The sequence below is a fragment of the Podarcis vaucheri genome (assembly GCF_965113315.1).
Source record: "Podarcis vaucheri genome assembly, chromosome: Z".
NCBI classification, from domain to species: Eukaryota; Metazoa; Chordata; class Lepidosauria; order Squamata; family Lacertidae; genus Podarcis; species Podarcis vaucheri.
Genome location: NC_138758.1, coordinates 43093222 through 43119052, shown reverse-complemented (window position 1 = coordinate 43119052; position 25831 = coordinate 43093222). Strand labels below are relative to the sequence as shown.

The 25831-nt window shown below is 46.9% G+C and overlaps 1 protein-coding gene across 9 annotated transcripts in view; it reads right to left on the bottom strand.

Annotated features, from left to right (window-relative positions):
• CACNA1B (calcium voltage-gated channel subunit alpha1 B) overlaps positions 1-25831 on the bottom strand; it is a 341428-nt gene that overhangs the window by 296479 nt on the left and 19118 nt on the right. The window lies entirely within an intron of this gene.

The window sequence follows — 25831 nt, the reverse complement described above, 5'->3', positions numbered from 1 at the left end:
TCCTGTGCCACTCCCCGTTGCCTGGTTCCCTCTCGGAGCGGACTCGGCGCCGTGCCGGGTTCCTGAAACCTGTGCGGTGCCTTGTAGGGAGTGAGCACCGATCTGTGGAACACCGGATGCATTCTGGAACCCTCCGGAAGCGCCAGCCTGAAAGCCACCGGGTTGACCTGCTCTTCGACTTGGTAGGGCCCCAGTTGCTTATGCCCTAGTTTCTTCTTGGCCAACGACCTGGCCGGCACTGCGTGGGCTGCTAACCAGACCCAGTCTCCCACCTGGATCTCTTCGCCAACCCTTCTGTGTTTGTCTGCCTGCACCTTGTATGCGTGTTTGGCCAGCTCCAGGTGCCGCCGCAGCTGATCGTGAACCTCTTGCAACTCCGACGCGAACGCATCTGCTGTCTGCGGCTCCCCCTCCACCAGTCTTTCCAGTCCCGGGAAGGTTCTGGGGTGCCTCCCGTTGTTGGCGAAGAACGGCGTGACCCCCGTGGACACGTGCTTCGTGTTGTTGTAGGCGAACTCGGCGAGCGGCAGGTAATCCACCCACGTCGCAGGCTGTTGATTCGCATAGCATCTCAGGTACTGCTGCATGATGGCATTGACCCGCTCCGCTTGCCCGTTGGTCTGCGGGTGTCTCGCCGACGCCAGGTTGATCTTGACGTTTAGGAAGCCCATCAGCTTCTGCCAGAAGTTCGAGATGAACTGCCGCCCGCGGTCGGACAGAATAGACCGTGGCAGACCGTGAACCTTGAACACGTGGTCTATGAACAGTTTGGCGGTTTGTTCCGCCGTGGCCACCTTCGCACACGGGATGAAATGCGCCATCTTGGAGAACAAGTCCACCACCACCAGCACGGCCGTCTTGCCCCTCGAACTGGGCAGATCCGTGACGAAGTCCAGGGCGACTCTCTCCCATGGCTCGACCGGAGTTTGCAGCGGTTCCAACAGTCCGGCCGGCGGTCTGTGCACTGGTTTGGCCCTCTGGCAGGTGTCGCACCTCGCCACGTAGTCCGCGACCTCCCCTCTCATTCCGGGCCACCAGAAATCCCTGGCGACTAATTCCACCGTCTTCTCCTTGCCAAAGTGCCCGGCAGTGGGCGCGTCGTGCAGCTGATGCAGTACCTTGGCGCGAAGTTCGTCTCCCGGCACGTAGATGGCCCCTTTGCGGATGAGCAACCCATCTCTCAGCTGGAACCCGTTGGTCGCTGCCGTGCCCCTTCGCATCTCAGCCATCTTTGCTTGCGCGAAAGAGTCATTCTGCAACGCTTGTCGCACCGCCTCCAGGTCCACTGTCGCCGCAGCGCACGCCCACACTGTTGGCGCGAAGATGTGCATGGCGGCCGCTGGCGTGGCGTCCTCCAGATACTGTGGCTTACGGGATAGCGCGTCCGCCATGATGTTGGTGTCCCCCGGGACATACTCTATTCGGAAGTCGAAATTCGCAAAGAACTCAGCCCAACGTATCTGCCTCTGGTTCAGGAACTGTGCCGTGCGCCAGTGCTCCAGATTCTTGTGGTCCGTGCAGACCTGCACCGTGTGCTTGGCTCCAATCAGGAAGTGCCTCCATGCTTTGAACGCTGCATGAATAGCCAGCAACTCCCTGTCCCAGATGGTGTAATTCTGTTCGGACTTGCTGAGCTTCCTGGAGTAAAACGCTCCGGGCCTCCAAACCCCCTGCGGGTCCTTCTGCAGCAGGACTGCTCCGACGGCCCTGTCCGAGGCGTCTGTTTCAACTCTCATCGGCCTGCTAGGATCGACATGAAGCAGCTGTTCCTCCGAGGCGAAAAGACGCTTGAGTGCCTGAAAGGACTGCTCCGCCTGCGCTGTCCAGATGAACTTCTTTTTCTTGGAACTGAGCGTGTCTGTAATGGCTGCAGTCTGCATAGCGAAGCCTTTGATGAACTTGCGATAGAAGTTCGCGAAGCCGACAAATCGTTGGACCTCCTTCCGGTTGCGTGGGCTTTTCCAATCCAACACCGCTCGAACCTTGGCGCTGTCCATGGCGAGCCCCTTGTCAGACAACCTGTATCCCAGGAAATCCACCTCCGTCACGTCGAATTGGCACTTCTCCAGCTTGGCGTAAAGCCTATGTTGCTGGAGCCTGCTCAGCACTTCCCTGACGTGTCTGTCATGCTCCTGCTGCGATTCCGAAAAGATCAGGATGTCATCCAAGAAACAGACGCACGTCTTGTAGAGGAGCCCCGCCAACACGTGATGCATGAAAGCTTGAAAAACGTGGGAGCCATTTTGCAATCCAAAAGGCATAACTCTATATTCGTAGGTGCCCAGGGGTGTGAACATGGCTGTCTTCCACTCATCTCCTTCCCGCATGCGAATCAGGTTGTACGCCCCTCGCAGGTCCAACTTGGTGAACACGCTGCCCTTGCGTACTTTCGCGAGGAGGTCGTCGATTCGGGGCATGGGGAAGTCCGACGGCTTGGTGACACTGTTCAAAATGCGGTAGTCCACCACGAGCCTTTTCTGGGGCGTGTCTCGCTTCTTCACAAAGAATACAGGACTGCCCCCCGCTGCCTGGGACTCTCGGATGAAACCGCGTTTCAAATTATGATCAATGAACTCCTTGAGTTCCTGCAGTTCGTCTTCAGACATGGAATACAGCTTCCCTTTGGGCAGCGCCGCCCCCGGCAGCAGGTCAATCTTGCAGTCATATGGTCTGTGGGGGGGTAGCTTGTCTGCCTCCTTCTCGCAGAAAACCTCCAAAAATTCTGCGTACTTGTGGGGAATCGCTTGCAGCGTGCCGAGCAACAGCTGTGACTCCTCTTGCTCCCCTTCTTGCTGGGGCATGATGCAGTGTTCAGCACAAAAGGAAGAACCGAAGGTCAGCTGCCTCTGGTACCAAGCCAGCGTCGGGCTGTGCCTGTCCAGCCAACTCATGCCCAATACGATAGGCGTGTCTGAGAGTTGAGTGACGTTGAAGCTGATAATCTCCTTGTGATTTCCAAGCCGCAGCACCATAGGTGGCGTCTGCTTCACCACTTGCCCCCCTAACAGCTCCCTGCCATCCACCGTGACAACCTGCAGTGGCAGCGCGGCAGGCAGCAACTGTATAGCGTGCCGGTCGACAAAGTCCTGCCCTATGAAGTCTGCATTGCTTCCCGAGTCGACGGTGATTGGCACGTCCATGGTGATTCCATTGGGTAGCTGGAGCGATGCGGTGAGCCTCACTACTGGCTTGGGCGGGAGGGGGTCCATGGGCGGTAAAATCTCTGGGGACTGCTTCACTGACACGTCTGGCTGGGCCCCAGTGCCTCCTCTTCCAGCCAGACATCGTCGTTTCCCTGCTGTGGTTCTCCTTGCTGCGTTGCTGCAGTCACCATTGCTGAGGCTGCAGTGTGCTTGTGGAGCCTCCGGGGACACTCTTTCGCCAAATGGCCTGGATCCTCGCAGATGTAACACTTCCTGTTCCCTCTAGGAGGCTTCGCTTTCACTGCTGCCGGTGCTAGGGCTCTGGCTGCTGACTGAGCCCTTGCACTCCCAACCTCCATCGGTTCCACCCCTCCCCCTGTTGGGGGCGTGGATTGCGCACGCGCTGCTTCTCAGGCGCTCTTCCTCTTCCCTACTCTCTGGCGGTGACGTAGGTCCCGATCTCCAACTGCTCCCCTCTGAGTCCCCTCTGGCTCTTTCTTCCTGGGGTGTCCCCCTAGTCTCCCCCCTTGCCCTTGCCACTGGTGCTCCTCTTTGTGAATCTTCTGATTCACTGGACAGACTCGGAGATCTCGGGTCGTCGTCGTCACTCATCCTTTCTTCTGCCTCCTCCCCCTCGCTCTCTGTTTCCTCCCTTGCCCTCGCCTCTGCTCCTGAACCCCTGACACTGGCATTTGCAGAGACAGCTTCCTTTTGGCAGCCCAATGCCTCCAGCAGCAGTTCCATCCCTGAGTCAAGCCTGAACGAGTGACAGAGAGAGGCTGTGGCACACAAGGAAGCTGCTGCTTCCTCACAACAGGACCTCTCTGATAGGGAGAGGCGAGTGGACGGCAACGCTGCCACCACCTCCTCCTGGACTGTGACACGCAAGCACACCCCCTGCATCGCTTTGCAGCAGACTCTCTCCATGCCCCACCATCCCTCAGGGATGCACCCACATGCCCACAACCTAGACAGCATATGCTCGGTCACTGTTTGAATCATTTAAATTTATATGAAATTGTTTTAGCTGTCTTTACACATGACTTTATGGTACACATTTATTAATTGTATTGTGAAGTTGCTTTGAGATGCTTCCCAGGAAGAAACTCCTAAATCAGCATTGCCATCTTCCACCAACAGCTGGAGCGCCACAGATCTCCTGCCCCCAACCTGGACAGTATTGTGAATTTGATTTAAAAAAGAGGGGGCAAGGAAATAGACAATAGGCATAATGAGCAGGGTGGGATGCCCAAACCACTGGCGGAGGAAGAGGGGGGCAGGGGAAGTGTACCGCCCTGGCACCATGATCTTGGTGGGTGCCATCATGGCTACATACACCCCCCACACACATGCTGGGCACCATGCCCCCGCAGGTGGCACTGCATACCCCCAGGACGCGCATCAGCCACGCCCCCGTTTGCTCTCCGCCCCCAGTACCAGAGTATGAAGCTCCGCCACTGGCCCAATCTCCCTGCAACTGCTGCAAGAAAAATGAGCAGTCATTTCTGTGGACTAAGTAGCCCAGAATGGCTGCTAATTCCCTTCTCCCAGCCTCCACTTTGAATAGCACCAAATCATGCAAGACCAATGCTGTGACTAATGAGCCCATTTTGGGTTACCAGCTTTGTGGAAGGAGCCTGCTACTAAAAGGAAGCTGGCTTCCCATCTAATTCTCTCTCTCCTTTTTCCAGGCAGAGCTTACAAACACTGGCGGAGGAAGAGGGGAGCGGGGGGAGCACACTGCCCCCGGCAGCGCGATCCCGGTGGGGTGCCATTGAGGCTGTTCCCCCCACCCGCTCTGGGCGCCACGCCCCTGTGTGCAGTGTGCCATGCCCCCAGGGTGGTGTGCCACTTCCCCAGGATGAGAGCCAGGCTCCTGGGACATGTGCCACACCCCCGGGATGCATGCCAGCCATGACCCCGCCATAGCTGTCAACTTTCCCCTTTTCTTGCGAGGAATCCTATTCGGAATAAGGGAATTTCCCTTAAAAAGGGGAAAACATTGACAGCTATGGCCCCCACCTGCTCTCCACCTCCCGGTGCTGGAGGATGAAGCTCCGCCACTGTTTACAAACACTCTCCAATAATATCACTGGAGAAACACCAACAACTTTTTCTTTCTGGAATTAAAGAAGAAGGAAGGAAGGTGGTCCAGAAGGTGCCAAGAGGAGCCAAACAAACCAGAAAAGGAGGTCTTCCATTTCACGCAATCTCTGTGTGGGTCCTGCCCGGATTGGAGGTCTGGGATCGACAGTGATTTGTTGACGAACACCCTTACAGCATCAAAACAGATAACTTTCCTATGTTTCATTACTGTTCAGGAATCAAGATTTATTTCCCACCTTTCTGCAAAGCAAATAAATAAATGCAGTAAAGCAAAAAACCCACAGAAAATAAAACCAGGGAACCCAACGGGGGAATGATTGCATCAGGTTCCTCTCGCCTTGCTGGGGAAGCAGCTCTCCCTTCGTCCTTCACTGAATAATGACCATTTATTTATCCTCTCCCCACTTAGAGCGACACAACATCTTTAAACCTCTGGTAATAAAATGGAAAACACAACACGAATGATGAGAACATGCTGAGTGCTGCAGACTCTTTGCTGTTCAAGCTCAATATGCATTTCTTGTTGCTAGATCACAGCAGGCAGGGAGACAGGAATGAAATAAATGGTAAAGGAGAGAGAATAAAATTACTCACTTCCCTCTCCTGTGTTTTTGCTCAGTATAGAGTTACATACAGAGGCTCCTTGCACACAGGAAGAATTGAGTTTTCATTAAGGGTGGGCCAAGCTGCCCATTTCAGTTTCACATTCCTGCCAAACATTCCTCATTCATAAAATCACCTGCATTGTTTCCACATCAGTTTGGGACTGTGATATTTTTTTTAAGGTGCCATGAAGATCTGTCAGCATTTTCATGCAAACTTATCCTAATGTATACTTTTTATTTTCTTTTTGTAGGCAGCTTTGACTAAAACACATTTTTGGCAACCAATTTCACCCCACCGGCGGAAGAAATGGGAATCAGCGCTCACTCCATCAGCTTTGCTGTGACAGACCAGCTTCATCAGTCACATCCTACCCCTAAATTAGTCAAGCTGGTCATTGTAAGAACAACTCATGCCTGAATTTGATTTTTCCCCTCCTCGTCCCTTTTCCCTTGTGTGTTTTGATTTTATATTATAAGATGACAGTCAGGGACTGTCTTAGTTTAATTGATTGTGTGTAAGCTGCTACAGGAGCCTTTTTGGCCGAAGAGTGGAGAAAAGCAAATAACAATTAAATTTACCTACAAAAAGGCATTGCTATGTGTTATTTTCACTAATGTATTCATTCTTACACACACTTTACACTAGTATTTGTATTTTTTTGGAGGGGGTATATATTACTTGACAAGAACTGCAATGCAAAATAAGGAGAAATGCCCTTTTTGAAAGAGGTCTGCCTTTTGATCTGTGTCCTATTTTGAGAAGCAGAAATTAGATAGGTTTTCCTTTAGAGGAAAACTGAACCAAATTTCTCCCCTATCCCTAATGGTCATTCATTTATTTCAACTTCATCTTGCAATCTGCTTTGCAAGGAGCCTGGCTGTTTTCCCTGCCTTAGAGAGGACAGTCCTCTTATGTGAAAAGTTGTCCTGTCCAAGTCTGGTTTAAGGAAGGGAGAGCAGAAGAGGGTCCTTGAAGCTGCCTGAGCACTGTCAACAGTGAGCACCTTGACAGCAGACTGAGCAGGCACATGAATCATTAACACCCCAGAAGGTCTTGCTTCTCCCATAGCCACAGCCTTGGATTCAAGCAGAAACCAAGAATGGCTCTCACTCTCAGAATTCTGCCTGCAGCCTACTTCTAGCCCAGATATCTCTCTCTCTCTCTCTCTCTCTCTCTCTCTCTCTCACACACACACACACACACACACACACACACACAGAGGATTTTGTCCTTCTAACTTTCAGCCTGGTGAGGGAGAGGGCTCACTCATTTGCCCTCTGGCACAAAGCAACTTCTTTTCTTATACTAATGACCCATACTTCGGGCCCATTAACTAGAAGCTGGCCTGGCTAATTCAACAATTGAATTTTCCATTAGATTTTAATGCCTCCAGCATCCAGGGAACCCCCGCCTCCAAACTCACAATATCATTGTTATATTCTTTGGAGGGGGGTCACCTGGGATATCTGCAAGTCCCTTCCAAGCCTGTGATTCTGTAACCAGTGAGGTTTAGAATCTAGTAGAAGAAAATGTTGAACCAGTCAGACCAGTCTTTTTGCAAGATAATAGACTTAGCTGACCCTTAGGTACTTCCATTTATATGTCCAAAGAGGTTGGCCGTTGCCATAGAGACAAATAGATAGGCCTTTTCCAGTTTGCCTGGCCGGATGCCACATCATCCTAGGATATAAAACAATAGGTGAAGGAGGGCTGTGGGGGGGAGGTGAGTTTTGGCTGATGCTGGAAGTGGCTTGCAAAAGAATTAGAGCACAAAGGAGAGCCAATTACAGTGTAAACCATACCACAAACCATTTTTTAAAACCCAATGAAACAGCCACGAAAACATACAACCAGTAAACAGTGATATCATCATAATCCATTAGGTGCCTGAGGGAAGCTTTTAACATGTGCCAAAAACAGCCTTCACTGGGGAAAGCATTCCACAAGTGAGAGCCACCACCAAAAATACCCTCTTCCTTGTCACCACCATCCAAGCCTTCTCCAGAGGAAGCGCCTGGAGGAAAGTCTCAGATGAAGACTGTGATGGAGAGGAGCCCGGCCAGAGTCTGGTGACATTCCTCTAGACCAGCGGTCCTCAACCTGTGGGTCCCCAGATGTTGCTGGACTACAACTCCCATCATCCCTGAGCTCTGGCCTTGCTAGCTAGGGGTGATGGGAGTTGTAGTTCAACAACATCTGGGTAACCACAGGTTGAGAAAGGCTGCCTAGACAAATGATGAAACTCCACATGGTGACCTGCTCAGGGAAGTCATTCCTGTCTGTTTAAATAGGCAGGATAGGACTGGGCCGAGACGTTTTTCTACCTGAGAAAGAACAGTGGTATAGCAATCAATTCTTCTTGCCAGGAACTATATATCTGGGAAAGGAATAGGGGGTCCCCAAATAAACTAGGATTCTTTGGGGTTAAAGTGGTATAAGCGTGTTGGTTAAAGTGGTATAAGCGTGTTGGTATAAAGTGGTATAAATGATGCTTAAGATTCCTGAATTGCAGGGGGTTGTACTAGAATGACCCTCATGCTCCCTTCCAACTCTACAATTCAATGCTACTATGAATGCCTATACATAACAGATGAATTCTTTTTAAAATGCCTCAAATATGTGACAAGAAAAGGTGTAACCCTAGTGTTTGGAAGAACTTGTCTGAATATGCTGCATTTGTGTGTGAATGAATTGGCATTAGCAGTTATATGGAAGAGGATGTTGGAGGCAAAACTCTGTTAGGAAACAGAATTTATTGCTATCTCCACCTTTCTTTCTCTGGCTGGGTTTCAACATTTACTGACAAGCAGAAATACAGCAGGTGGGGAGGATGTGAGTCATTGAAATTAATGTGCATTGCTAACTTAGATCCATAAATTCCATTGGGTCTACTCTATTAGTATGACCAGCAATGGAAACAACTCGTTGTAATGGATTGCTTTGTAGCCATTTCTGCACCAGGTAAAGTGATGTTTAGTCCCCCAACCCCCCAGTCCCCCACTTGTCCCATACTTTGCCCAACCTGGGGACAGAGATAGGGCTTTATTTGAGATGGGAGCAGGGCTTTTTTCAGCTGGAACTTACCAGAACTCAGTTCCGGCACCTCTCAGCTGGGCACAATTGCCATTCTAAGAGAACAAGGGAGGTGTTCATTGTGAGTTCCAGCACCTCTTTTTCTAGAAAAATAGCACTGAATGGGAGAGATGGATTAGGATACGATTTGACTGAGGGAAGACCTGTTCTGATTTGAGTTGAACATCCACATTGAGGAGAATACCGATAGCTAGAGGAAGGAGTCTCATAGCTTGGGTGTTGAGGGTCTGGGAAGGTATACAAGCAGGAGTTACTTGAAGGGCTGAGTCTGAGCTATGAGATGTATAGCTGTGTGAATACAGATTCTTTGAGTCTCATTCTAACCAGGAGGGGGGAGATCTTCTAGGTAAAGAAGACTCCCAGGCCAGTAATAAGGGGTGAGGGGATCCCCTGGGCCTGTTATGCTAAATGGAATACCTTAGGAGTTGGATAAGAGAGTGGGTAACTGACAAAAAGTGACCCTTTGCTTGTGAACCAAAATAATAAACTGTGTTAAAAGCATTGACCTGAAGTATCTGCCCGAACAAAGCATAAGGGACTAGAAAGGAGTAACAGAAACTGAAGTGAAACAGATGATTTTGAGTAAAGGGAGCAGCCGTGCTTGCAGTACTGTGTTTAAGCCTGTGACATCCTTATATTTAGTTTAAGTAATTACTTTAAGTAATAAGTTAATCTCCTGACCCAACTTTGTTTCACCAATTTCTTTCTTTCTTTCTTTTTTGTAAATAAAGCTTCCCTTGTTTGATTAACTCCTGCTTGAGACTCTCTGAATCACATTTTCACTCACACAAGACCCCCACACACAAACACACACAAAATCAGCTAGCTTGTAGTAAATCGTAGACATTCATTTAATTGTTATACCATTAGGTGGATCCGCTATATTTGATTGGGGACAGTTAGCAGGGTAAATCCACTACGTATTAATTGGTGGTTAGCACTGGGATCCACTACAAAGATCAACAGTATCCCTCACTATCCTGAGACATGTTGGGCTGCATCCAACTAAGTTCTACTAAAAAAAGGAACCGTTTGAAATTAATGGAGCTAAGTTACCCTTCTCCATCAACTTCAATGAGTCTGTTCTGAGTATGACTAACATTCAATGCCCTCCTTTGTGCTTTTATTTACATGACAGATATTTTATAAGCTTGAATCCATGCACATGCACATTTTATGCTAATCTCTGTGTTCTATTTTTGTACTTTTTGTTTTGGCAATGCCCAACTACCCTATTTGCAGACAAACACAAATAATAATCTGAGAGGTTTGGATGGAACCAAGATTGGATGAATTGTAAGTGTGGAAACAGAAGAGCTGAGTGCATCATCCTGGCTCCCTGTTCACAATGGCATTACAGCTGAACCCGACAACCTCCCCCTACCATGGCCAATAGCAATTCAACTATTGTATTTTGCCCAGCATAAAGCTTGCTGATGTCCAACAGCAGGGTTAGGGGGAAAAATTCAGACTCCAATTTTATTTCTCCCACAAGTTCAACAAGCCCCACCACTAACTTCCTGATACCCTGTTGCATACTTGAATTTTCAGGGTACAAAAAGGCAAAACACGACTCAAAGGTAAAGAACCTGTTTTACATGCAGAAGGCCCTGGGGTCAGTCCCAAGCATCCCAATCCAGGTGGGGTTGGGAGACAACCCCTGCCTGAAACCCTAGAGAGCCACTGTCAGCTAGTGCAGACCATACTGAGCTAGGTGGGCCAAAGTTCTGACTCAGTACCCTATGTTCCTAGGAGTAAGTTAAAGGTAAAGGTAAAGGGACCCCTGACCATTAGGTCCAGTCATGACCAACTCTGGGGTTGCGGCGCTCATCTCACTTTATTGGCCGAGGGAGCCGGCGTACAGCTTCCGGGTCATGTGACCAGCATGACTAAACCACTTCTGGAGAACCAGAGCAGCACACGGAAACGTCATTTACCTTCCTGCTGGAGCAGTACCTATTTATCTACTTGCACTTTGATGTGATTTCGAACTGCTAGGTTGGCAGGAGCTGGGACTGAACAATGGGAGCTCACCCTGTCATGGGGATTTGAATCGCCGACCTTCTGATCAGCAAGTCCTAGGCTCTGTGGTTTAACCCACAGCGCCACCCGCGTCCCATGTTCCTAGGCATAGGTCCACCCAAATCCCAAGATGTAGAAATATATGTATTTATCATTTACTTATCTCGTAAAATTTATGTGCCACTTGATTGTAAAAAAAAGAAAGACAACCCAAAAACCTCTAAGCAGTTTACATGTAAATACTGGAGGCCCCTCGACTGACTTCAGGTCCAGTGTTGGATCATTTCGATTGGATACTCCCTACTGATGTGGATAGATTCCTCCAAGTTGGTAGGCCCACCACCTGCCTCCTTGATCCGTGCCCGTCTTGGCTGATTAGGGAGTGTCCAGATGTTGCGCGGACCCCCCTGGTTGAAATTATCAATTTGTCCCTTGACACGGGGACATTCCCAGGGGAACTGAAGGAAGCAGTGGTGCGTCCACTCTTAAAGAAAACTTCATTAGATCCCTTAGACCTATCCAATTACCGCCCAGTTTCAAATCTTCCATACCTGGGTAAGGTAATTGAGAGAGCGGTTGCTGAACAGCTTGGTAGGTTTCTGGAGGAAACATCGGCATTAGATCCATTTCAGTCCGGTTTCCGTCCTGGTTTTGGGACGGAGACGGCTCTGGTTGACCAAACAGATGATATCCGTAGACAACTGGATCGAGGCGGGTCAGGGCTGCTGATCCTTTTAGATTTGTCAGCAGCCTTTGACATGGTCGATCATGATCTTCTGGACCATCGCCTCGCAGACGTGGGGATACAGGGCATAGCCCGTAACTGGTTGTGCTCTTTTATCTCTGGTCGTGGACAGAGGGGGACACTAGGGAGGGAAATGTCGTCACGCCACTACTTGGTGTGTGGAGTGCCACAGGGCGCAATTCTCTCCCCGATGCTTTTTAACATCTTTATGCGCCCCCTTGCCCAGATTATCCGGAGCTTTGGGCTGGGCTGTCACCAATATACTGATGACACTCAGCTCTATCTGCTGATGGATGGCCACACTGACTTGGCCCCGGACACACTGACCAGATGCTTGGAAGCTGTGGCTGGATGGTTTCGTGGGAGCCGATTGAAACTAAATCCTTCGAAGACAGAGGTCCTATGGCTGGGTCGGGATGGTATGGGGATGAGGGACCAACTCCCTTCTCTTGAGGGGGCCCAGTTAGTGCCATTGCCTTCCGTTAAGAGTTTGGGTGTAATCCTTGACGCCTCCCTTTCCATGGAGGCACAAGTTACAGCAACAGCCAAGGCGACATTTTTCCACCTTCGCCGCATCAAGCAGTTGGTCCCTTACCTTTCCCGCCCCGACCTGGCCACAGTGATCCATGCGACAGTCATCTCCAGGCTTGACTACTGTAATTCGCTCTATGCGGGGCTGCCCTTGAAGCTGTCCCAGAAACTCCAGCGGGTACAGAATGCTGCAGCGAGGCTCCTCACGGGGTCTCTGCCATGGGAGCATATTCATCCAGTGCTTTACAAGCTGCACTGGCTCCCGGTGGAGTACAGGGTCAGATTTAAGGTGCTGCTTTTGACCTTTAAAGCCCTTCACGGCCTAGGACCCTCGTACCTACGGGACCGCCTCGCCTGGTATGCCCCACGGAGAGCCTCAAGGTCCATAAATAACAACACCCTAGTGGTCCCAGGCCCTAAGGAAGTTAGATTGGCTTCAACCAGAGCCAGGGCCTTTTCAGCACTGGCCCCAACTTGGTGGAACGCTCTGTCTCATGAGACCAGGGCCCTGCAGGATCTGATTTCTTTCCGCAGGGCCTGTAAGACAGAGTTGTTCCGCCTGGCCTTTGGCTTGGAGCCAATTTGATTCCCTCCCCCCCATTTTCTTTTTTCTTTTCCTTCTCCTACAATGAGGCTACATTTTAATATTTTAATGTTCCATTATTTTAATGTTATATTTTATTTTTGTTTTTAAGTTGTAATCATTCATCTTGTTTTTATTATTGCTTGTAAGACGCTCTGAGCCCGGCCTTGGCTGGGGAGGGCGGGGTATAAATAAAAAATTATTATTATTATTATTATTATTATTATTATTATTATTATTATTATTAAATCGAACAGGCACTAAATTAATAGCCCCCTCCTATTCTCCTCCACCTGGAAGTTGGCTTCCTCAGGGTGTGCTATTGCCTTGGTGCACAGCTGCCCCAAAGGAATTTTAAAAGACACATTTGATGGAAAGATAATCTGTCAAGAGGAGAGAAGCCTATGTCCCTCATGCTGTTATTAACAGCAAATCACCAGGTTTCCCGGGAAGTGGAGAAGATAGCAGCACCAAAAGCCTTTTGCTCTAAGACACCAAGTGAATGCTTTCTGGAACAAGCTGCTTTCAGCTGCAATGTATTAGGCTTCTGTTCAGCTTGATGCTATATTGATCCTGGCAGAAGACACTAGAACTCTTGGTTTATTTTTCTAATTAACAAGTTCCAATGTCTGAGATTGACAGACCCAAAAAATTAAAATAAAACCCGTGGTCATTATGTTGCAATAGCCAAAGCAAACGTTTTAAGATTCAAACTGGGGGTTCAGGGAAGATGAAGAGAGATGGGGGGCATTTGGGAAGGGAGCAGTTTTGGAATCAAGTGCTATGCATTGATGAGGAGAGGAGCCCAAATAAAACCAGCTTACTTCCTCCTACTGCTCCCCCCCCCACACACACACACTAACAATAAAAGGGGAAATAGCTTGTCGTATTCCAAACTAATTTTGTGGAGAACCATGGAAGGGTTTATTTTATTTATTACAAACGTCTCCTAATGAACACACCTTTGTGTGCAGTTTTGACTAGTATCCATGTTTTAGCACACAATTTTCTCCAGTACAGATGCATTGTTACCAAATGAGTATTCCTTCCACAGGATTTACTCTTTGGTTTTCAACAACCTGGACTAGGCTGGGCGTTGACTGCTTAGAGCATAAAGAATTTTCCATTGTGACAAAGCAGATTCTCAACACGCCAGGATCAGTGATACAGTAACTGGTGTGTTATACAAATATACTTAGTTGCAAGATAAAGGGAAATGAGTGGCACTGATAGTCACACCACCATTATTTAAGTTGGCAGCAGACAAAGCCCCAGTAACACAGGTTCAATCCCTGGTGTCTCCATGTATAGCAGGAGAAAGTTCCTGTATGAAATCCTGGAGAGATGCTGCCAGACAGTGTAGGGCAAGATAGAGCTAGGTAGACCAATGTATAGACTGTGGTATAAAGCAGGTATAAAGCAGGCTGGAGGAGACGCTTGAGAGTCCCATGGACTGCAAGAGGATCACACCTCTCCATTCTGAAGGAAATCAGCCCTGAGTGCTCACTGGAAGGACAGATCCTGAAGCTGAGGCTCCAATACTTTGGCCACCTCATGAGAAGAGAAGACTCCCTGGAAAAGACCCTGATGTTGGGAAAGATGGAGGGCACAAGGAGAAGGGGACGACAGAGGACAAGATGGTTGGACAGTGTTCTCGAAGCTACCAGCATGAGTTTGACTAAACTGCGGGAGGCAGTGGAAGACAGAAGTGCCTGGCATGCTCTGGTCCATGGGGTCACGAAGAGTCGGACATGACTAAAGGACTAAACAACAAAAATAAAGCAGGCAGACTGTGTATAAAGCAGCTCCCTACACTCCTTTGGAAAAGAGCCTTAGCTCAGTGATAGAGAATTCACTTTGCATGCAGAAGGTCCCAGGTCCAATCAAACGACTTGCTGCTGAGGGCTGCTAAAAACAAGGTTTCCCCTCCCCCACCTTCATTTCAACAGCTGTTGAGACAAAGGAGATGGGGATACCCAGAGCAAGCAGAATCGCCCTTCCTTCACAGCTACCGATACAAGAGGAGGGGTGATCTTGCTTACCATTGGGTTCCTGCTTTGCCAAGCACTTCAAAAGCTTTTAGCAAACCAGGCACTTGGGAAGCCCCTTGCGGTGGCGGAGGAACCATCTCTGGCACCCGGGGCGAGACAGCCTGTATGGAGTGTGCATGCGAGAGGCAGCCCGTATGACGGCCGTGAGAGCGGCAGCCCATACAGAGTGTGTTCACGCGGCACCCCAAGGACAGAGTGAGAGAGCGGCAGCCCCGATGGACGGCGCATAAGAGTGGCAGCCCATATGGACACTGCGCGGGTGGCGCCCATATGGACAGTGTGTGCCCTCGGTCACCTACAACCTGGGGGGAGGCAGGGGGCATCTTGTAACACACACACACACACAGTGGTACACAGGGCGGCCTGCCCCCACTTCATACGCCCCTGGCCACTCGAACAAGTTTGGCCAAGATCCACCCTTACCTGTATGACACCATGTGTAGGCTGGGTGGTCATGGCTTGACATGGGGAAGCCCAGCAGGCCAAGTTTGGCCTAGACTAGAGATAAGAGGTTCCCCAATCCTTCATTTAAAACAAAAATCCATTAAAATGAAATGTTGAAGACAAGACTGAGACCAAAGCATATGTCAAATGTATATATTTTAAAGCTCAGTCTGTAAGCATCCCTGGGCATAAAATGTTTTCAGTTAGAATAGATGGCCATGTGCTCTACTTTACACTCTTCTGGTTGAAGATGTTCTCTGTTAGAAGGGCAGTCCAGCCCAAGTCTGGTTTAAAAATAAAGAACCATTGGAATGGAGAACAGGAAGGGGCCTTGAAGCAGCCCAACGACAGTAGCATCTGGTCAGCAGACTGAGCAGGGATACTGGCTACAGTCATCCCCCACTATGATGATAGGATCTATTGCATTTCTACTTAAATTATAGGAATTTATAAAACTGCATCTGAACACAGATCAGCCTTTGTAAATTTGTATCCTCTTTTTTAATGATGCATTGTAGCCACTTTAATTGCTTTTTGGGAGGTCGCTGAAACCCTTTTGCAAGACCAGCTCCCAAGCATATGGTAGAGGCGAATTAAAAACAGGATTTCCTGAGTCATAGCTCAGTCTCTAATCTGCTACAATAACAATGCATTAAAAACACAGCTTCTATGTATATGCACCAGGGATGCAAATTATAAGAGACGGAAGGGGTTACGGCCACCTCAGCATTTGTGGACAGGGGCTGAGCCCCTGACCAATATTGATGAGGGTGCCATCCCCCACTGCCACCGGGAGAGTGCTGGCATGTTGGGTGGGGGCTGGACATGTCATGTGACACCGGGGCCCCTCAATGTGGGGGGGGGCAAGTCAGTGTCCCTGATATGCACCACAACCAATCTGTACTCCATGCAATTCAAAGTTGGAAGTCGGGTTTGGGAATAACCAAGTCTTCAAAGTTCCATACATTAAATACTGTGTCCCCAGTAACCTCACTACTGTAGATTATTTTGCTGTTTTCTCTCTCACAGCTGGAGATGCTGAAAAGAAATTGGCTTAATGACACCTTGTCTTAGAAAAGAAATCAAAATGGAATCCATCACACCAGCAAACAAAGCTATTTTCTCAAAGGCTCTATTCAAAAGTAGTCAGCGCCAAATATTTCCATCCGAATCAAAGGCAATTCCATGCTCATCCCTTTCTAATCCAGTCCTCTTTGTTCAGAGTTCTCTGCAAAAAGAAGAAAGCTTTTTTGGTTGGACATGATTCCTTTCATGGTTTCTCTCTTTAATGAAAGGCCCCCAGTTTCAATGGCCAGGATTGTACAGGTACACTTGGGGTACACTTTTGCCTGAAACCATGGAGAGCAGCTGCTACAGAGGTCACACCAAGAGTCACATTCCCTTCTGGGCAGCCTTTTGGGGGCCACATTCCAGTGGTTGGGTGGGCCAGCTGCAAAAGGGATGAAGCAACAGGGTAAATTTTACTTTGTTACATTCAGCTAGTTTCTCACTCACTCTCCTCTCTGTCCTCCATCCAAAGGCACTACCAGAATTCAATGACATATTTCATCCAGACAATAAAACTCAAGGAGAATGCAAAGAAGGGCTGGTGGACTGTAGAGAAGGAGTTTTTAGTGAGAGGTTTAGCCTGAGGAAAGGGGTGTGACCTAGAAAGCGTCTCATGGGTCAGAGTGTGTGTGTCATATTTGGCTCTCAAGCTTGAGGCTTTTCACCCTTGTTATAGAGAACACCAAACTATATGGACCTTTTACCTTACTCAAAATAAGTTAGCTTCCTGTGTTCCATGGTCATGCAAAGAAGCAATTGCAGGTTCATCATGTCAGAATTATGTCTGTTCCAAGACAATGCACTTTATTTACACACCTGAGTTCCCAGCTTATCATGGTTTCTCATGCACCAGCACTTACTTCCTCGCTACTGCTTGGGTTTCCATTATATATGGCTCTGAGATAATGGCTTGTTTCTCCTTAATAAGCCAGAATTCCTAAACTAAAAACACCACCATGGTTTATTGAAGTCTGGTTTGTGATTCCAACTGGCTTGGGAGAAGGAAACTGCCATTCTAGGCTTAGCTGTAATGGGAAGCCAAGTTTCATTGTGGATTCCTGTTAGTTTCTCTTTCTTGTGACCAAGGAAGAGCAATCAGGCAGAATGTGCCGTAATTGCTCTCTGCTTGCACACAATAAGCCATGGTAAACCAGAAAACCTGGCTTATCATGATATTTTGGGCTCCATCAAACACTATTTATTGAGCCTTCATCCAGATGTGCTTGGACAAAGCTTACGCAGAGGTTACCATTGGACATCTTCGCTGAGCAGTCATTCCAATTTATTTACAGGCATTCATCCTAATCTCTTCATTGGGTGTTTATGCATCTGCTCAGCAATGATCATTCCTAGTCATTAGCCAAACTTGCTGGGGCTGATAGATACAGGGATCCTACAACAACTGTAGAGCTACAGGCCATACATGCCATCAATTGCTTTTTAAGTGGAGTTGTTGCACTATGGCAAGCACTTTAAAATGCTTTAACAGTGCAAATGTAAACTTCTGCTATGGTCATGAATCCCTCCTGGAAAATGCTGACCATCTAGTAGCAACCTTTGATGATCATAGAATCATAGACTTGGAAAGTTCAACCCCCTGTAATGCAATAATCACAGCTAAATAATCCCTGACAGATGGCCACCGAACCTCTGTATGAAAACCTGCAATGAAGGAGAGTCCACCACCTTATAATTTTACTATTTATACGTGACACAACTTACTGGGTTGTCCCAGCCACTCTGGGCAGCTTCCAACATATATACAAACATAATAAAACATTAAATGTTTAAAAACATTCCCTATACAGCATTGCCTTCAGACAGCTCGGGGGTCAGATAACTCTATAGCCTCCAACATTTCTCAAATGAAAACAGGGACATCCTAAGGAAAAGTGGGACATTCTGGTGTCAAAAAGAAATGGGGATGGCTTCTCTAAATCAGAGGTGTCCCTGGAAAATAGGGACACTTGGAGGGTCTGCCTTTCTAGGGAATTATGAAGTGCACTCCCCTGCCAAAAGAATGAACAGGACAGAAAGTTTATTGTCAAGCTGACCCTTACAATCATTTCTATAGCACAGCTGTCTCGTGTATAGGCAGCTATTTCCCAGTCTGTGCTCTATGGAGCAGTTGCAACAATTGGGGGGCACTCTCCCTCCACTCATTTATTTACCTCCCCCCCCCATGGGCTATACACACACAGCTGGAGGCTTTGCCTGGATGGAAGCTGCCTCTGCTCTTCCCACTTCAGTCCTCTCCTGGTTCTGGGAGACAGTGGTGCAAGAAAGGGTGGAGGAACACCTGGTCCTTCACTTGCCTGGCCTGCCTATTCCTCCTCTTTTTCCAACCCATCCTGTGCTCCACCCTCCAGCTCTGGAGCTTCTCCTGCCTCTGACTCTTGCCTCCTGCCTGGTAGAGGCTCCCTCTCCCAAGTCAGACTCCATCCCCGCTTCTCCGCTTCCCCTGGAGCACACTCATCAGCGCCTGCCAGTCAGTGTCCTGACAGGAGTCCATTCCACTGTCAAACAGCTCTTACTGTCAGAAGGTTCTTCCTAATGTTTAGTCAGAATCTCCTTTGTTGTCATTTGTAACTATTGGCTTGGGTCCTACCCTCTAGACTAGAGCAGCAGAAAACAAGCTTCCTCCATCTTCCATGTGGATATTTGAATATAATGACCTTTGCCCATTACAGCCATACCTCGGGTTACAGACACTTCGGGCTGCATTTTTTTGGGTTGTGGACCGCCAAAACCCAGAAGTACTGGAACGGGTTACTTCCAGGTTTCGACGGTCGCACATGCGCAGAAGCACTGAATCGCAACCCACGCGTGCGCAGACATGGGTAGCAAACACTGCAGGTTGTGAACGTGCATCCTGCACGGATCATGTTCACAACCCGAGTGTCCACTGTATTTAGATAATGATCATTCAGTGAACCAGTTATAAATTTCTATGTTTCAGCAATATGTGTAGTGCTGAAATAAAGCTGTGGAGGGGCGTTTGTTTGGTTTTTGCTCTTGGTCTTGCAAGTTGAAATGGCAGGCATTACAGTTAATGTAGCAACCTCTTCCCCGCAGAGAACCTCTCTGCGAAGAAATGTCACCAACTATATATACAAAGTCCTCTCCCTGCTGCCCGCCTGGTAGGAAGCTCCATGTACAAGACACTTTCAATACATCCCAGCTAGGATCAGCAGGAGAAGCCAGAAGCCTTGACATTAACACTCTTGCACTTCAAAAGAATGCATGTGTTTGATGAGAGCAACAAGGCTTCTTATTACAGCTGTCTAATCAAACTTGCTATTGTGCAATTATATTCAAAGATCAAACAGCACTTAAAACTACTTGCAATAATGATACCAAAAAAAAGGCTGGCATTTTTTTTCTAAAACGAATCGCTTACATCGTGTGTGCACATGTAACATCACATCTTTGTTTATGATCCTATGACTAAGACAGCATCCATCAGCAGCTCACCAGAAAATAATTAACTTCTTTCAAGCAATGGGACGGAAAATACCCTTGCCTCACACGTCACCAGCCTCCTTTCTCTTAGAGTCCCCTATGCAATAAAAGTGTTGTATGCAACTAAGTTTTACTCAGAGCAGACCTACTAATATTAACCCAAATCAGACCATTGGTCCATCTAGTTGAATACAGTCATACCTCGGGTTACAGATGCTTCAGGTTGCATTTTTTGGGGTTACAGACGTGCCAAAACTCGGAAGTACCGGAATGGATTACTTCTAGGTTTTGGCGGTCGCGCATGTGCAACAGTGCTAAATCGCGCTTTGTGCACGCGCAGAAGTGCCAAATCGCAACCCGCGCATGCGTACACGTGGCGCTGCGGGTTGCAAATGCTGCAGGTTGCGAACATGCTTCCCGCACGGATAACGTTCTCAACCCAAGCGTCCACTGTACTGTCAACACTGACTAGCAACAACTCTGGAGTTTCAGGCTGAGACATTCCCAGTCCTACTTGGGGATACCTGGGATTGAAGCTGGGGACTTCTGCACACAAAGCAGCTGCTCTAGCTCTGAGCTATGGCCCCTCCCCCAAGGTAGGATCCTAACTAATGGGTTCAAATCACAAGAGGGAAGAGATTTAGACTAAATAGGAAGAACTCCCTGGTGGTGCTTCAAAAGCCCTACTTGGAGATGGCAGAGATTGAACTTGAGATCTTCTGCATGCAAAACAGATGCTCTAACCATAGAGCAAGTGTCCTTCCCAAGTCAGTCATGCCCATCAATTTTAATGAGTCTACTGATGCAGGTCAAACTTTGAATAAAATCCTAAGCTATGAAGACACACAACCTACCATAATATTTAGGAGGGTATCCCAACAGATCCCATTACTCATGATTTTTCCACAAGGTAGAGCAGCTGCCGTATTTTTCTGTCTATAAGACGCCCCCATGTATAAGACTATTTTGGGGGACTCAGATTTAAGTAAATGGGGGGAGATGGCCCCGTATATAAGACGCCCTCTAATTTTTGACATTATTTTTTAGGGGGGAAACCTCGTCTTATACATGGGGAAATATGGTATTTTAAGTTTTATGCCACATACATGAAGGCATAGTTCAGAACAGAAAATCAATCTGGAACAACTCAAACATAACCAAGCTGTTCTCGTTGTCATAGACACAGATCAGAATCCCATTTTACCTATAGGTATATATTTGAAAGAACGGGGAGGGGATCCACCTTGATTATGATCATAATATACTGGGTTGGAGCACTGAAGAGAAACTTATTGGCATTAAGCAGTCTTGAGTTTGAGCCACTGAACATTCAGTTGAAATTTACTAGCTTCAGTTAACTCTGAGAAAGCTCTACTCTGTGTTAAGTCTGGGCTTTAATCCAAAGAAAATAAACCTTAAAATGGCAACCCTAACTGAACTTCCTTGGAAGTAAGTCCACTCAAACTCAATGAGTCTTGCAAAAGGGAATATCCTCAAATAAGAGCACCAAGAACTACATACGGTTTAGGAAAATAATTATTCTAGTAAAGATTCTTGTAGTAATTTACAATGCTCCTTGCACTGTGAGTCTAGGAAATCTTGGGCACCACCCGATCCCTTATTTCCATGCCTGATCACTATGATTTTTGGAGCAATCTCTGATGGTGGTCTACCATGGCTCAGATGGCTGGCTTGTAACTACTAGAAAAGGTGCATTTGAAACTCCTTCCCAACTGAGATTAAACAGGCGCACACACACACCTTGGTGAACTTCAGGCACATGGCAAATACTTTCTTATTCTAGCAGGCATTTTAAGGAAGTGTTTGGTTTTCCTATAATTTTTGATTATTTAATTGTCCCCATTTGTGGACAATTCTGTGGACTGTATCTATGTACGCTGCTTAGAAATGCGAATAACTAAGCAGCATAGAAATGTCTTAAATAAAGGGATGCAGCTCTCCAGATTTTGTAGGACTCCCACCTCCCAACCAAACAGCATAATTGTTAGCAACAACAGAAACTGTAGTTCAGCAACGTCTGAAGGGTCACCAGTTTCCTCCACTCAGCTGTAAATGGAAATATATTACCATTGAGAAAGACCTGTTTGGGTAATATGTTTTCTACTCTTAGATGTTTTCATATAAACATGATAAGGTTATTATTGACATTTTTAGAACCACAGAATTGTAGAGTTGGATGGGACCCCAAGGAGCATCCAGTCCAACCCCCTGAAATGCAGAAATCTCAACTAAATCATCCCTGACAGATGGCCATCCAACCTCTGCTTAAAAACTTCCAAGGAAGGAAAGTCCACTAACTTCCAAGAGAGTTTGCTCCGCTGATAGTTGTCTGAAAGTTATTCCTTGTATTTAGTCAGAATCTCCTTTCTTGTAAACTGAGGTCCTAGCCTCCAGAGCAAGAGAAATCAAGCTTGTTCCCTCTTCCATGTGACAGCCCTTTAGATAGTTGAAGAATGCAATCCTGTCTCCTCTCAGTCTCCTTTTTACCATCCTATACATACCCAGATCCCTCAACCGTTCCTCATAAGGCTTGATTTCCAGACCCCTGATCAACTTGGTTGTCCTCCTCTAAACACGTTCTAGCTTATCAATATATTTCATAAACTGTGGTCCCAGACCTGGATACAGTACTCCAGGTGTGGTCTGACCAAGGGGGAATAGAGTGGTAATATTACTTACCTTGATCATGACAATATATGTCTATTGATGCAGCCTAGAATAGCATTAGCTTTTTTTCTGCTGCACCACACTGCTGACTCATGTTAAGCTTTCCTAGATCCTTCTCACATATACTACTGGCAAGCCTGGTGCCCCCCCATCTTAGATTTGGGCAACTGGTTCTTCCTACCTAAGTGTAGAACCTGACATTTGTCCCTATTAAAATTCATTTTGTCAGTTTTTTCCCAGTTCTCCAACCTGTTAAGATCATATTAAATCCTGATTCTGTCTTCTGCAGCACTGGCATCCCCTTCCAGCCATCTGCAAATCTGATGAGCATCCCCTCCATATATTCATCCAAGTCACTTATAAAGTTGTTGAACAACAACAGGTCCAGGACAGAACCCTGTGGCATCCCAACTGTCACTTTTTTGCAGGATGATTAGGAACTGTTAGTGAGGACTCTTTGGGTTCAGTCAGTCAACCAGCTACAAATCCGCATAAGAGTTACCTTGTCCAGCCCACATATCTCCACAAGAATATCATTGGGGACTTAGTAAAAAACCTACTGACATCAAGATATGCTATGTTCACAGCACTCCCCTGATCCAAGTAGGCCATTATTAGGTATTTCTGGTTTAGTGTGCTTACTTTAATTTCATTAAGAATTAAGAATTAAGCGATCTTGGTGCCATCAGATTAAGAATTCCATTGTAAATGCGCAAAGATCTTCCAGAGCTATCATAAGATTCTTTTACAGAAAAGGAGGTCAATATGTTCCTGCTGCCTCCCAGGTCTTTGTTGCAAAAATACTTCCACAATTGACGTATGGCACCCAGATATTTAATTGTCAAAAACTCAAGTCCCTGGAATCTGTACAAACTAAATTTTACCGTTCCCTACTAGGGTTACCTACCTGTGTCTCTAACACTGCCGTTAGGCTGGAGGTTGGCCAACTCCCTATTAATGCCAGGATATGGATCCTGAAGATTCACTTCTGGCTAAAACTCATATTTTTCCCAGTGGGAGTGGCTCCATTGACTCTACTAGACCCGTTCCAGTCTAAATGGAGATTGTCGCTTTATGAAAAATTGAGGGGCCTGGGGCTTTCCTCACAAGAACTCATAGCCTCAGGCTTTGAAAAGGCTAAAATGATGGTGAGCCAGCGAATAGGAGATGTAGAGCTTCAGGACCATATGAGCAAGATAGATAAATATCCAGCTATCCAAGATTATGGGAAAGGGTTTAATCTAACCCCATATTTGATGGATCTACAAATCGCAAAATATAGGCGGGCGTTTACCCTTACTAGATTTGATGTATTGCCATCTGCCTTACTAAAGGGCAGATACGAGGGCACACCCTATGCTGAACGAGTTTGCCCATGTGGTCTGAAGGAGGTGGAAACGGCTTCACATGTGCTGTTACACTGCGACCTTTACGGGGATATCAGGTTATTGTTTATCTCCCCTATCGTTCAGAAATTTCCAGGTCGATCTGAATCTCAGCGGCTGAAAATCCTACTAGGAGACAAAAACCCAGAAGTAACATTGAAAGTGGCCAAGTTTTCTGGCGGCCGCGATCAAGCGGAGGGCATTAGCTGTAAAAAAGTAAAAGATCTGACCCCTGGATAAGCCCCCCCCCTTTTTTTAAGCCCATACATATACTGTAGTGCATATATGAGTATGTATATGTGTGTGGGTGTGGGTGTGTGTGTGTATGTGTATTGTTTTTATGTATAATTTTACAACTTTTAACTGACACCATCATTCCCTTGTAAATTATTGCTGCCTTTTTTTCCCTTTCTTCTGGTCTATGACCGTAATAAATTTATTCAATTCAATTCAATTCAATTCAATCAAGATATGCTATGTTCACAGCACTCCCCTGATCCAAGTAGGCCATTATTAGGTATTTCTGGTTTAGTGTGCTTACTTTAATTTCATTAAGAATTAAGGTTTGTAACCATTATTCATCCCATCTCAGAGCAGACACACTGGAATGTATGGACATGACTCATTTGTGTACAGTGGACGCTCAGGTTGCGAACGTGATCCGTGTGGGATGCATGTCCACAACCCACAGCGTCTGCAACCCTCAGCAGCATGTCTGCACATGCGCGGGTTGCAATTTGGCACTTCTGCGCATACGCGACTGCCGAAACCCAGAAGTAACCCGTTCCAGTACTTCCGGGTTTCGGCAGTCCGTAACCCAAAAAACCGCAACCTGAAGTGTCTGTAACCCGAGGTATGACTGTACTGCTCTGAGTAGAACTTGGCTAGATACAATAGCTTCCTTAACTGAACATGAATGCTAATCTTACTTTGGAGGATTCATGCTTAAGACTGAACCGTCTGAACATACGAGTTTAACTGATTAGCCATGATGAATCAATTTACATGTGAATAAAACAATTATTATGAAGAGCCAGGTGTACACTTTATTTAGTTTCAGTGCAATGGCACATGTTACAGCAGACAAAAGCACAGACCTGTCCATGAGTAAAGGGAGAATACCTCTAAGCCAGTCTGCCATCTATATAAATACTTGGGGATGCAGCCCCTGCTTATGTTGCTTGCCAAACTTACTTAGGACTGCCCCATTCCCCTTACCAACCCCTCACCCCCCCTTTACCCAATCCCCCAAATAATTCAGAGATACCAGTTGGGTATTTCAGCTCAGCAACACGTCTGAGGTACTTCTCAGTTTATACCAGTCAATAACTGTAAAGGTACAAGGAGGAAAATGGACACCCACTCCTTATTATACCATATCCAGAAGCTCAAAATAGGGCACAACTAGATGTTTTATAACTGAAGAGCAAATCATCATCTTTCCAAAATATCCAGCGTATTGATCATTTTTATTCAGTATTCTGCTACTTCGTGACTCCTACCCCTTTGCATTCTTCTTGGTCTCAAAGGCAAAGTGAACCTCCTTTTGTTCACATATTGTCCGATCTAATCCACCTCTAAAACATTTCCTGCTTTTAAAACTGTTCTGTACTTTTCAGAAGACGATTTGGCATTAAAAAGAAGAAGAAAGAAATGAAAAGGATTGCCTTTCAGAGTTAAGATCTGCCAACCATCTATTATTTTTTAAGTGTGTTCATAAACTTGGGCTAGACAAAGGCTTGCCCAAATTCACCTCCACAACAGCTCCTCTGTAAGTCTTCAAATATAGCTTTACTATAGAATCTTAATAGCATCATACTCTCTTCTTCACCTTGCTGATGAAAATAATAAGCATCAAAGCAATTCACTCTCAGCATAATTTCTACAAATTGTGGAGACGGGGG